Raw genomic sequence first — 12,874 nt, 5'->3', positions numbered from 1 at the left:
AAAGTTGGCTTAAAACTCAGCATTCAGATAACTAAGATCATGGCATCTGGTCCCATCAGTTCATGGCAAACAGATGGGGACACAGTGGAAACAGTAACAGACTTTATTTTCTTGGGTTCCATAATCACTGCAGATGGTGACTGCAGCCAGGAGATGAAAAGACGCTTGATCCTTGGAAGAGAAGCTATGACCAACCTAGACCGCTTTTTAAAAAGCAGAGACATTACCCCCAGTAGGCTCTCTAGTGAAAGCTATGGTTTTTCCAGTAGTCATGTATGGATGTGAGAATTGGACTATAAAAAAAGCTGAGCACTGATGAATTGATGTTTTTGAGTCATGGTGTTGGAGAAGACTCTTGAGAATCCCTTGGACTGCAAGGAGATCAAATCAATCAGTCCTAAAGGAAATGAGTCCTGAATATTCATTGGAAGGACCGATGCTGAAGCTGAAACTCCAATACTTTGGCCACCTGATGCAATGAACTGACTCATTGGAAAAGACCCAGATGCCGGGAAAGACTGAAGGTGGGAGGAGAAGGGGATGACAGAGGATGAGACGGTTGGATGGCATCACTGACTGGATGGACATGTGTTTGAACAAGCTCCAGGAGTTGGTGATGGACAGGGAAGCCTGGCGTGCTGCAGTCCACGGGGTTGCAACGTGTTGAACACGACTGAGCAACTGAACTGAAACTAAAATGGACGAGAATAGGTGCATTTAATTAAGATGACCATTATATCTACTACTGTGGACAAGAATCTCTTAAAAGAAAAGGAGTAGCCCTAATAGTCAACAAAAGAGCCCAAAATGCAGTTCTTGGTGTAATTCTCAAAAACAACAGAATAATCTCGGTTCCTTTCCAAGGCAAACCATTCAACATCACAGTAATCCAAGTCTATGCTCCAAGCACTAATACCAAAAATGACGAAGATGTACAAGATCTTCTGAATCATTTTGCTATACACCTGAAAGTATCACAACATTGTTAATTAAGTGTCCGCCAATATAAAAGAAAAAGTTTTAAAATTTTGGTAATGGTATGTAATTCTTTTTTTTTTTTTTTAATTTAGTTATGTTCCTTAACTCCAAACAGCAACAGCAGAATGGCACAAAGTCAGCTGTGCAACAGAAAGGAGCCAGGAATTTTTTTGCACTACAGCGTAACCAAGAATAGGGAAAATTCCTATTCACAGGTTTAAATATAGTGCTGGGGTATGTAATTCTTTCAGTGAGTTTTAGAGTTTTGTTTGCTAGTATTTTATTGACAGTTTTTGCATCAGTATCTATCAGTGATGTTGGTCTGAACTTTTTTTGATGTTTCCATCCCTACTGTTTTAAAGAAATTAGTGAGTTAATTTATTTTTGTCTGTCATGGGTCTCTGTTGCTGCGTGGGCTTTTCTCTAGTCGTGGCGAGCAGAGGCTCCTCTCTCGTTGCAGTGGGTGGGCTTCTCATTACAGTGGCTTCTCTTGTGGAGCATGAGCTCTAGGATGCATGGGCTTCAGTGTTGCAGCATGTGGGCTCAGTAGTTGTGGCTCCCTGGCTTCAGAGCACAGCTTCAGTAGTTGTACACGGACTTAGTTGCTCTGTGGCATATGGGATCTTCCCAGATCAGTGCTCAAACTCGTGTCTCCTGTGTTGGCAGGTAGATTCTTTACCACTGAGCCCCCAGGGAAGCCCTCTATCTCTACTTTTAATGTAACTGTGTCTTTTAAAATCTGTGAATTTTAAATGGATTTCTTTCTGATTATATAAAATTGGAGCTTTTTAAAACTTTTTTAAAATGTTTTAAATTTGTGGTATAATTAGTTGTGTTTTTCTGTTTTTGCTGTTTTTCAATCCACTTAGAGTTTCTGTCTTTCATGTGGTACATTTATGGCACTGATGTTTAAAGAGATTATTAATATAGTTGGATCATATTTTTGCTGTATTTGTTACTGTTTCTATTCATTGAAGTTGTTCTTCGTTTACTCTTTTTTTTTTCTTACTCTTTTTAACTGAGCATTTTATACAATTCTTTCTCCTCTTAGCATATTTTTTATACTTTTAAACCTTTTTTCACAGTTATCCTTGAGTCTCCAGTTGTACATTTTACACCTTTTGACATCCGTTTTCAGTTAACACTGTATTGCGGCACTGATGGTGAAGGTACCTCGCGGCACAGTATTCCTGATTCCTCCTTTCCATTCCTCATGCCACTGCTGTCATTAATATCACTTATTTATAAGATATCATCACTGAATGCATCGTTGCTATTCTTTGTTTGAACAAATGGTTACCTGTTAGATGAACCAACAGGTAACAAGATCAACTTTTTCTAACGCTCTTTCTTTTTGCAGACCCGACCTTACCTGGGTCATTTTTCTTTCTGATGAATTTTGTATTTTAACCTTTCTTGGATGACACGTCTACTGTTGACACATTCTGTGAATTTTTGTTTTTCTGAGAAAAATCTTTATTTCTCCTTTACATTTGAAGAATAATTTTCCTGGGTACAAAGCAAAATTATTCTTGTGTTATTTTTTTTTCCCAACGCTTTAAATATTTTTCTTTAATGTTGTTTGCATGACTTTTGAAAAGAAGTTCGATGTGATTTTTATCTTTGCTTGTCAGTAGGTGAGGTTTTCTTTCCCCTCTGGTTTCTTTCAAGATTTCCCCTTTGTCTTTGATCTTTTGCATTTTAAATATGATATACCTTGGTGTAGATTTTTTGGTATTTGCCCTCTTTCTGCATCGGTGGTCTAGTCTCTGACATTAATTTTTGAGAAAGTCTCAATTATCGCTTCAAATGCTTTTTTCATTTGTTTTTCCTCCCTGTGTTATTTCTATTATGCATATGCTATACCTTTTGTAATTGTACTTTGATATTCTGTTCTATCTTTTTCATTCTTTTTTCTCTTTGCATTTCAGTTTTGGGAGTTTCCATTGACATTTCTTCAAGCTCACTGATTCCTTACTTGGCCATGTCCAGTATATGATGAACTCATCAACGGCATTGTTATTTCTGTTACAGTCTTTTTTATTTCTTTTGAATCTTCCTTCAGTTCAGTTCAGTTCAGTCGCTCAGTTGTGTCCAACTCTTTGTGACCCCATGAATCACAGCACGCCTGGCCTCCCTGTCCATCACCAACTCCCGGAGTTCACTCAAACTTATGTCCATCGAGTCAGTGATGCCATCCAGCCATCTCATTCTCCGTCATCCCCTTTTCCTCCTGCCCCCAATCCCTCCCAGCATCAGAGTCTTTTCCAGTGAGTTAACTCTGCTTGAGGTGGCCAAAGTATTGCAGTTTCAGCTTCAACATCAGTCCTTCCAGTGAACACCCAGGACTGATCTCCTTTAGAATGGACTGGTTGGATCTCCTTGCAGTCCAAGGGACTCTCACGAGTGTTCTCCAACACCACAGTTCAAAAGGATCAATTCTTCGGCGATTGGATTTCTTCACAGTCCAACTCTCACATCCATACATGACCACGGGAAAAACCATAGCCTTGACTAGACAGACCTTTGTTTTCAAAGTAATGTCTCTGCTTTTTAATATGCTGTCTAGGTTGGTCATAACTTTCCTTCCAAGGAGTAAGTGTCTTTTAATTTCATGGCTGCAATCAGCATCCGCAGTGATTTTGGAGCCCAAAAAAAGAAAGTCTGACACTGTTTCCACTGTTTCCCCATCTATTCCCCATGAAGTGATGGGACCAGATGCCATGATCTTAGTTTTCTGAATGTTGAGCTTCAAGGTAACTTTTTCACTCTCCTTTTTCACTTTCTTGGGGTTTCTAAATTTCTCTGTGTATATTACCCACCTGTTCTTGTGTATTGTCTACTTTTTAAATTAAAGCCCTTAGCATAATAATCATAGTTGCTTTAAATTCTTAGTCTGATAATTCCAAAATCTCTGTTGTGTTTGGTTCTAATGCCTACTCTCTATGTAGTCACACTGATTTTTGTCTTTTAGTATTCTTTGTAATATTATAATGAAAACTGAACATGATATACTGAGTAAAAGTCAGTAAATAGACCTTTCGCATGAGATTTTGTGTTTATCTGGCCAGAGTTAGATTTATTATTATTGTTTACTATAGCTATAGGTGTCAGAAGTTAAATTTTTTTTCTGGTGTCTTTTATTTTGTCTCTCCTTTTGTCTTTGGGTTTCCTTAGAAAACTCTTCTTAAATAAAGTCTGAGACATGCATTTCTCTTCATTATATTTCTCTGCTATCATATTGTTCAGTTGTTAAGTCGTGACCAGCTCTTTGTGACCCCGTGGGCTACAGCATACCAGGCTTCCCTCATCTTCACTGTCTTCTGGAGTTTGCTCAGATTAATGTTCATTGAGTCAGTTATGCTGTCTAACCATATCATCCTCTGCCACCCTCTTCTCCCTTTGCCTTCAGTCTTTCCCAGCATCAAGGTCTTTTCCAATGAGTCGACTCTTTGCATCAGGTGACCGAAATATTGGAGCTTTAGCATCAGTCCTTCCAATGAACATTCAAGGTTGATTTCCTTTAGGATTGATAGGTTTGATCTCCTTGCAGTCTATGGGACCCTCAAGAGCCTTCTCTAGCACCATGGTTTGAAGGCATCAGTTCTTTGACGCTCAGCCTTTTTATAGTCCAACTCTCTCATCCATATGTGACCACTAGAAAAACCATAGCTTTGACTATATGGACCTTTGTCAGCCCAGTGATATCTTTGCTTTTAAATACACTGTCTAGGTGTCCTGGAGATAAAACTGAGGAAAGTGTGGTCTACCCACTGGAGTTTTCAACTCTGAGTTTTGTTCATACTTGCACCTCTGTCAGATACAGTTTAAGTTTTCCTGGGCTGGAATGGTTCCACAGGCAATTTCTGCTCCTGGGCTTCTCCTCCAGTAAGCTGTGATTCTGTGTCTGCCTGTTTGTCTACAGCTTTTAGGGCAGCAGCTTGCCTTGTAACATCAATTCTCTGATGGACTTAAGGAGAGCTTTGGTTTGCAGTTTGTTCAGCTCTTGTGAAGATGGGAGGGACAACTTCTAAGCTTCTATGCCAAACTGGAGACCCGAAGTCTTTCCTTTGCTTATTTAAAAAAAGATTTATTTATCTCTTCATTGTTGAATAGAGTTCTTAATTCTGGATACTGACCCCTTACAGGTATATAATTTACAAGTGTTTTCTTCAGTTTGTAGGTTGTCTTTCAATTTTCTTGATAGTTTCCTTTGAAGCACATTTTGTTTTGATGAAACCCAATTTATCTAATTTTTCTTTGTGTGTTTGTGTTTGTGCACGCTCTGGTGTTAATATCTAAAAATCTTTGCCTAACCCAGGGTCACAGAGATTTACTGTGCCACCACCACACTTTTCTCAGCTTTACCTCCAAGAGACCTACCAGGTTCTCATAGTGAAGAGCTACAAAATATCTTCAGGATGAAGAAAAAAGTAGTAATTTTAAGATGGACGTAGAGCATTCTCTTCTTCTTAAGACTTCCCTTAAAAAAAAAAACCACCAAACTATTCTATCAGAGCTAACTGAACTGGGAGAAAAAGAAATGCCCAACTCTAGCCTTCTCTAGACTTCCAAGTAGGGAAAGGGAAATAACCAGTTCTAACCTCATCCTTCCCTGGTGGCTCAGGCAGTAAAAAGAGTCTGCCTGCTTTGCAAGAGACCCGGGTTCAATCCCTGGGTCAAGAAGAGCCCTGGATGAGGGCATGGCAACCCACTCCAGTATTCTTGCCTGGAGAATTGGACATCAGTGCATCTTGCAAGGCTTTATTAAAGTAATTGTAGCTTCAGTTCTTTCGTTGACATATACTCTTAAGAATATTTTGTTCATTGACATACTTAAGAGTATATGTCAATGAAGGAATATGTATATACTTTTTCATGGGCTAGAGCCTGGCCCAAGGGGGTTATTTTCAGGCCTGTATCATTGCCCTTTGAGTATAGGGCCCTTTACTATGTCTTGTCTTGAATGTTAAGTTGGTGAGTGATTTTAAAGAAGGTAGATATCACAGCTTTATTCTCCTGAATTGGGACGGAGTCTTTGTGATGTGAGGGATTGAGGGGTTCATAATTTGAGAATTTGCTCATCTTTGTAGTTCCTCCTTCATTATTTTGACCTGCCGTGAAATTTCTTACAATTAAGTGCATCATTGTGATGTATCATTTTTGTCAATAGAGGTATTATTTTATGTCATCAATTTAAATCATTCAACAGTTGATTATTGAGTACTTCTTCTGACTTGGGTCTTGTTCTAGGTTTGGGGGATAAGACAACATTGGATAAAACAAAAATCTATTAATGGGAAGAGGTGGGCAGTATAAATATCTGAAATAGATATAATATTTTCAATGATTTGTTGCTCTGAAGAGGAAAAGCAAAGGGGAAAGAGAAGGAATGCTAAGAATGAGTACTTAAGGTGTAACAATGTGGCATTTGAGGAAACAGTGAAGTGTGTGAAAGGGACTAGACCTTTAGATACTAAGGAGAAGGTGGTTCCAGATGGAGGGAATAGCAGATACAAAACTGACAGGGTTTCTGAAGTACATGAGGAACAGGGAGACAGTTAGTATAACGTGGGAAGTGAGGGAGCATCAAGTAGTGAGGTCACTGAGTTGAGGATAGTGGAGGCGAGTGGGGGGCATTTGGTTGGAGCCTTGTTATCCATAGTAAGGATTTTTGGCTTTCACTCTGTTCAGAGTGGGGAGCTACTGGAGATTTTAATCAGGGAGATACCCAGTCTGACTTAGATCTTTGAAATTGGTTTATTTTTATTTTTTGCTGCGCTGTGTCTTTGTTCCTGTGCTCCAGCTTTCTGTAGATGTGGTGAGCAGGGGCTACTCTCTAATTGCAGTGCGTGGACTTCACATTTTGGTGCCTTCTCTCATTGCAGAGCACAGGCTCTAGGTGTGCAGGCTTCAGTAGCTAGAGCTCATGGATTCTGGTGCATGGACTTATTAGTTGCCTCATGGTATGTGTAATATTTCCAGGTCAGGAATCGAACTCGTGTGCCATGCACTGGCAGGCAGATTCTAAACCACTAGACCACCAGGGAAATCCCCTGCCTTACATTTTAGAATATAAGGTCACTCTGCCTACTTTGTTGAGCATATGTAAGGTAACAGGAAGTTGAAAGGCCATTTAGGAAGTTATTTAGTAATTTAAGCAAAAGACTCCAAATAGACTTGCACTAGGGAGGTGTTGAGAAATGATCAAATCCTGGAGGTGCACATACATTCATACACATACACATATAGTTTTTACATTGAGATAGTTGTAGATAACCATGCAGTTAATACTGAGACAGTACTGTACCTCTTACACAGTTTTCCTCAGTTGATAACATTTTGCAAAACTATAGTGCAGTATCAACCAGGATTATTGACATTGGTGTGATCCTCCAGTCTTGTTCACGTTCTCCATATTTTCTTATACTACTATGTATGTGTGTGTGTATTTAATTCTACCCAATTTTATTATATGTGTAGGTTTGTGTATTTACTACCGACGTCAAGATATGGAACAGTTCCACCAAGGACCCTTTTTTGCCCTTTCATAACCATACTCATTTCTCTCCCACCGTCTCTCCACTCCTAAACTCCAGTTTAACCCTGTGCAACAATCAGTGACCCGTTCCCCATTTCTCTAATGTTATTTCAAGAGTGCTGTATAAATGAAATCATATACAGTATGTAACCTTTTGAGATTGGCTTTATTTGCTCAGCATATTTCCCTATAGATTGACCAAAGCTGTTGCATGTGTCAATGGTTAGTTCTCTATTTTTTAATTACTAACTGGTATTCCATAGTATGAATTTACCATAGTATGGTTGATTTGTTTATCCATTCACCCATTGAAAGACACCTGGTAGCTATTGAATAAAACTGTGAGCATTCAGCTGCAGGGTTTTTGTGTAAACATAAATTTCCATTTCTGTTAAATGCTTCAGAGTACAATTGTTGTGATCTTGAATATATTTTGTAGGTGAAGTCAACAGTATTTCTCGACAGATTAAAGGTGAGGTCAGAGAGAGAGAGGAATCAAGACTTAAGAATTTTTGGCCTGCACAGCTGGCACAGTAGAATTGTCAACCCGAAGACCTGAAGCCTGTGGGTTGAACAGGTTTAAGGAAGATGAGCAATTCTGCTCATGCTGGGTCACATTAAGATGTGCATTAGAGGAGTTGTCAAGTAGACAGTTGGCTTAAAGATTCTGGAGTACACAGGAGAGAGGATCTGGTCTGGCAGTGTAACATTGGGAGTCATCAGCCTTGAAGCCCTGAAACTGGAAGAGGTAATTGAGATAGCTGAAAAGAGGTGAGAGACGAAGCCCTAGCTACTCCACTGTCTAGAAAATAAGGTGAACTTGGCCAGGCTTTGAGAGCCCTGTGGGTGATGTATTAATAGAGACAAAATTAATATTTTGCTCTACAGGCACTTAGAGTAAGCTGATTGGGCAAGTTGTGTGTATGTCTCCATTGATATAATATATGATTTTCATAAGCTACTTTTTGAAAAGCAGTATGTTATATAATAGTATTGAACTATAGTTGTAAAGTAAAACAAAGCCAAGAGAGTATATATAATAAATTCCAAAATAATTGTTCAGTTCAGTCGCTCAGTCGTGTCCCACTCTTTGCGACCCCATGAATCACAGCACGCCAGGCCTCCCTGTCCATCACCAACTCCCGGAGTTCACTCAAACTCATGTCCATCGAGTTGGTGATGCCATCCAGCCATCTCATTCTCTGTCGTCCCCTTCTCCTCCCGCCCCCAATCCTTCCCAGCATCAGAGTCTTTTCCAGTGAGTCAACTCGTCGCATGAGGTGGCCAAAGTATTGCAGTTTCAGCTTCAGCATCAGTCCTTCCAGTGAACACCCAGGATTGATCTCCTTTAGAATGGACTGGTTGGATCTCAAGAGTCTTCTCCAACACCACAGTTCAAAAGCATCAATTCTTCGGTGATCAGCTTTCTTCACAGTCCAACTCTCACATCCATACATGACCACGGGAAAAACCATAGCCTTGACTAGACAGACCTTGGTTGGCAAAGTAATGTCTCTGCTTTTTAATATACTATCAAGATTGGTCATAACTTTCCTTCTGAGGAGTAAGCGTCTTTTAATTTCATGGCTGCAATCAGCATCTGCAGTGATTTTGGAGCCCCCAAAAATAAAGTCTGACACTGTTTCCACTGTTTCCCCATCTATGTCCCATGAAGTGATGGGACCAGATGCCATGATCTTTGTTTTCTGAATATTTCTTAGGTGCTAAGTAATTTAGATGTTGGAAAAGATTAGTGTGAGTGGGGGCAGCTGGAGATGGCCTTGTGAAAGAGATGGGAGTTTAATAGGAACTGAAAGGATGGGTAGGATGTGTGTGGGAGGGAGGGAGGGTAGAGACATTCCAGTCATGCTAAATGTGATGAGTGGCTTAGAATGGGGAATGAAATGATACCCTCAAAGAATGAGAAGTGGAGTCTAGTTACCACATTGGCTTTGAGTGGAGGAAAAGATTGAGTTGATAAAGAGGGATTGGATTATGAAGTGATTTAGGGTTTATTTTGTAAGAAATGGGAATATTTCTAGATCTCTTAAAATTTACTTTGTCTGCTAATAACATTGCCATTCCAGATTTCATTTGTTGCTGTTTGCATGGTATATCTTTTCACATATTTTTATGCTCAAGCTGTTGTCTTTGAATCTGAATATAAAGCATGCCTATTACCAAAAGAATATAGTTGGAGCTTGCTTCTTTTTCTTATCTAGTCTGACAACCTGCCTTTGATTGTATGTTCAATCGTATTTTATGTAGTTTTTCATTTGATTGAAATTGCCCCTGCCATGTTGCTTTTTGTTTTCTGTATCTCTCATGTTTTTTTTAAAAAATTATTTATTTATTTATGTTTGGCTGTGCTGGGTCTTTGTTGCTCTGGGCGGGCATTCTCTAGTTGCAGCAAGCAGGTCTACTCTGTGTTGCAGTGCACGGGCTTCTCGTTGCAGGGGCTTCTCCCTGCATGGCAGGGAGAGTCTTACCTACTGCACCACCAGGGAAGCCCTCTCTCGTTGTTCTTGTTCCTCCATTCTCATTTATTGCCTCCTTTGTGTTGAACAAGTTTTTTAGTGTACCATTTTAGGCCCAGTGTTGATTTTTAATATTAAAATAATTATTTTCTTAGTGGCTGCTTTAGGAATTACAATGTACATTTCAATGTATTACAGTCTGCTCCAAGTTAGTTACTGACTTAATTCCACTATAATATAGCACCTTTTTTTCCAATATAGCTTCATTTTCTCCTCTCTCCTTCCTGCTATTGTCATGTTTCTGTTATAAGCCTAATAACACACTATTATCATAATTGTTTTATACAGTTTGTGTCTTTGATGAAATGAGAAAACATATAATCTTTTCTATTTTTCCATTTATATTTACCATTTGTAGTGGTCCTGTTTGTCCTTGTGTGTTTGAAATACCTCTGGTGTCTTTTCCTTTTAGCCTGAAATTTAAAAAAAAATTTTTTTTCCTATTGAAGAGTAATTTTTCTGTATGTAGCATTCTTGGTTGACAGATTTTTTTCTTTTTGAATTTTGAATTTTTAAAATTTTACTGCTTTTTTTCCTCTGTTAAGATGATTAGTCTACTGTTAATTGTTTTCCCCATGTGTATAATGAATCTTTTTTTGTTATTGCTTTCATTATTTTTCCTTTGTGGTTTCAGTTTGAAAGGGGTGTTCCTCAGTGTGAATCTTTTTGTTTTTATCCTGTTGGGAGTTCATTAAGCTTTATGGTTCAGTAGATTAGTGCTGTTCATCAAATTTGGTAACTTATCAGCAATTACTTTTTCAAATATATTTTATTTTTCCTCTTTTCTGATGATATTGCCTGTATCCATTTTTTTGTAGGTCTTTTTTTAATTTACTTTATACATATTTCTAGATTGTTCAGTAGGTGTGATATTTTAAAATGTCACCTTAAATCTTATCATGAGCCCATGGTGAACCCTTTACTTCTGTTAAGGGTTTTCAGCTCTAGCATTTCCAGGTTTTCAATGTTAATATTTCTTTACTGAAATTTTCTACTTGTTGTGAGGTTGTCATTGTATTTTTCTTTAATTTTAAAATACAATTTCCTTTAATTCTTTGAACATCTTTATTTAGTATATATTAATTTTTTTCAGCTTTATTGAGATATAATTGATGTATAATATTGTCTAACTTTAAGGTTCAACATTTTGATTTCATGCATTTGTATATTGCAAAATGATTACCATCATAGCATCTGCTAACATATCACAGCTTGTAATTATTATTACTTTTTTGTAGTGAGAACTTCTAAGGTCTGCTGTTTCAGCAACTTTCACATATACAATACAGTATTATTAACTATAGTCACCATACTATGTATGAAATTCTCAGAACTTGTTTGAGAATTTGAAGTTTATATTCTTTGATCACCTCCCCCTTTTCCCCAATCTCCAGCCTCTGGTAGCCACCTTTCTAGTCTGTTTATATGAGTTGGGCTTTTTTAGATTCCACATTTAAATGTTATCATACAATATTTGTCTTTCTCTGTATGACTTATTTCACTTAGCATGATGCCTTCAAAATCCATCCATGTTGCTGCAAGTGGCATGGTATCCTTTTTCATTGTGGCAAAATCCTCTCTCTTTCTCTCTCACATACATATGTGTGCGCACACACACCATATTTTCTTTATCCACTCAATTGTTGATGGATGCTTAGATTGTTTCCATGTCTTGGCGGTTGTAAATAGTAACTGCAGTTCACGTGGGAGTACAGGTATCTCTGTGAGTTAGTCATTTCATTTTCTTTGGATATATACCCAGATATGGAATTGCTGGATTCTATGATAGCTCTGTTTTTAGTAGTTATTTTCCATAGTGGTTGCACCAGTGTACAATTCTACCAATAATACATCCACCAGTGTACTATTATTTTCTATAGAGGCTGCACCAGTGTACATTTCCAAGGTTCTCTTTCTGTTCATTCTCACCAACATTGGTTATTTCTTGCCCCTTTTTGATAATATCCATTGTAACAGGTGGGGTTTTGATATATATTCCCTGATAATTAGTGATGTTAAGCCATCTTTTCGTGTAGTTGTTGGCCATCTGTATGTCTTTTTTGGAAAAATATCTATTCAAGTCCTTTACCCATTTTTAAATTAGATTATTTGAAGGTTTTTCTATTAAGTTGTATGAGTTCTTTATATTTCGGATATTAACCCCTTATATAATACATGATTTGCAAATGTTTTATCCGATTCCATAGGTTGTCTTTTCATTTTGTTGATAATTTCCTTTGCTCTGCAGAAGTTTTTTAAATTTGAGATAGTCCCATTTGCTTACTTTTGTTTTTGTTGCCCTTGCTTTTGGTGTCAAATCTAAAAACTCATTGTCAAGGCTAGTGTTGAGAAGCTTTGTTTCTTTGAACATAATAGCAGTTTTTTATTCTTGTCTGCTAAATCCAATGGCTGTATCCCCCCAGAGTCAATTTCTGTTGGCTCCTTTTCTTTTTTAACCTGAGTGTAGATCAACTTTCCCTATTGTTTGCATGTCTCACAATTTTTTTAGACAGTGAAAAATTTTAGATAGTGTAGAACTCTGGGTTCTGTTAACTTTTTTTTTTAATCCTCCTGAAACTTGTTGTTTTGGGAGTTTTCTTTCTTTTCCTTTTTTTGCAATTTACCTGCATCTAATCTAGACTCTTTTTCTGCCAGTTTGAAACCCCTGAAATCTGTGTTAAATTTTTATTCAAGTTTTCATTTTTTAGCCTTATTTCTTAGGATTTGACTCTTTGTCTGCATTGCTTAGTGGCCAGCCAGTTATTGATTACAGATTATGTTCAAATATTTTGAATTTATAAAAGCTTCCATCATTTCT

The 12,874-nt window shown here is 37.8% G+C and overlaps 1 protein-coding gene and 1 non-coding gene across 4 annotated transcripts in view; one reads left to right on the top strand and one right to left on the bottom strand.

Annotated features, from left to right (window-relative positions):
* GSK3B (glycogen synthase kinase 3 beta) overlaps positions 1-12,874 on the top strand; it is a 215,221-nt gene that overhangs the window by 94,017 nt on the left and 108,330 nt on the right. The gene's annotated exons all lie outside the window — the stretch shown is intronic.
* LOC129553751 (small nucleolar RNA SNORA46) lies at positions 1,071-1,209 on the bottom strand. Its single transcript, XR_008685512.1, has one exon. It is a non-coding gene; the product is annotated as a small nucleolar RNA SNORA46 (small nucleolar RNA).

This window comes from Moschus berezovskii, chromosome 1, assembly GCF_049115385.1.
Source record: "Moschus berezovskii isolate FMDL1 chromosome 1, NW_MosBer_1.0, whole genome shotgun sequence".
In the NCBI taxonomy this organism is placed as follows: domain Eukaryota; kingdom Metazoa; phylum Chordata; class Mammalia; order Artiodactyla; family Moschidae; genus Moschus; species Moschus berezovskii.
Note: the sequence above shows the minus strand (reverse complement) of the source record. Positions and strands in the feature narration are given on the sequence as shown.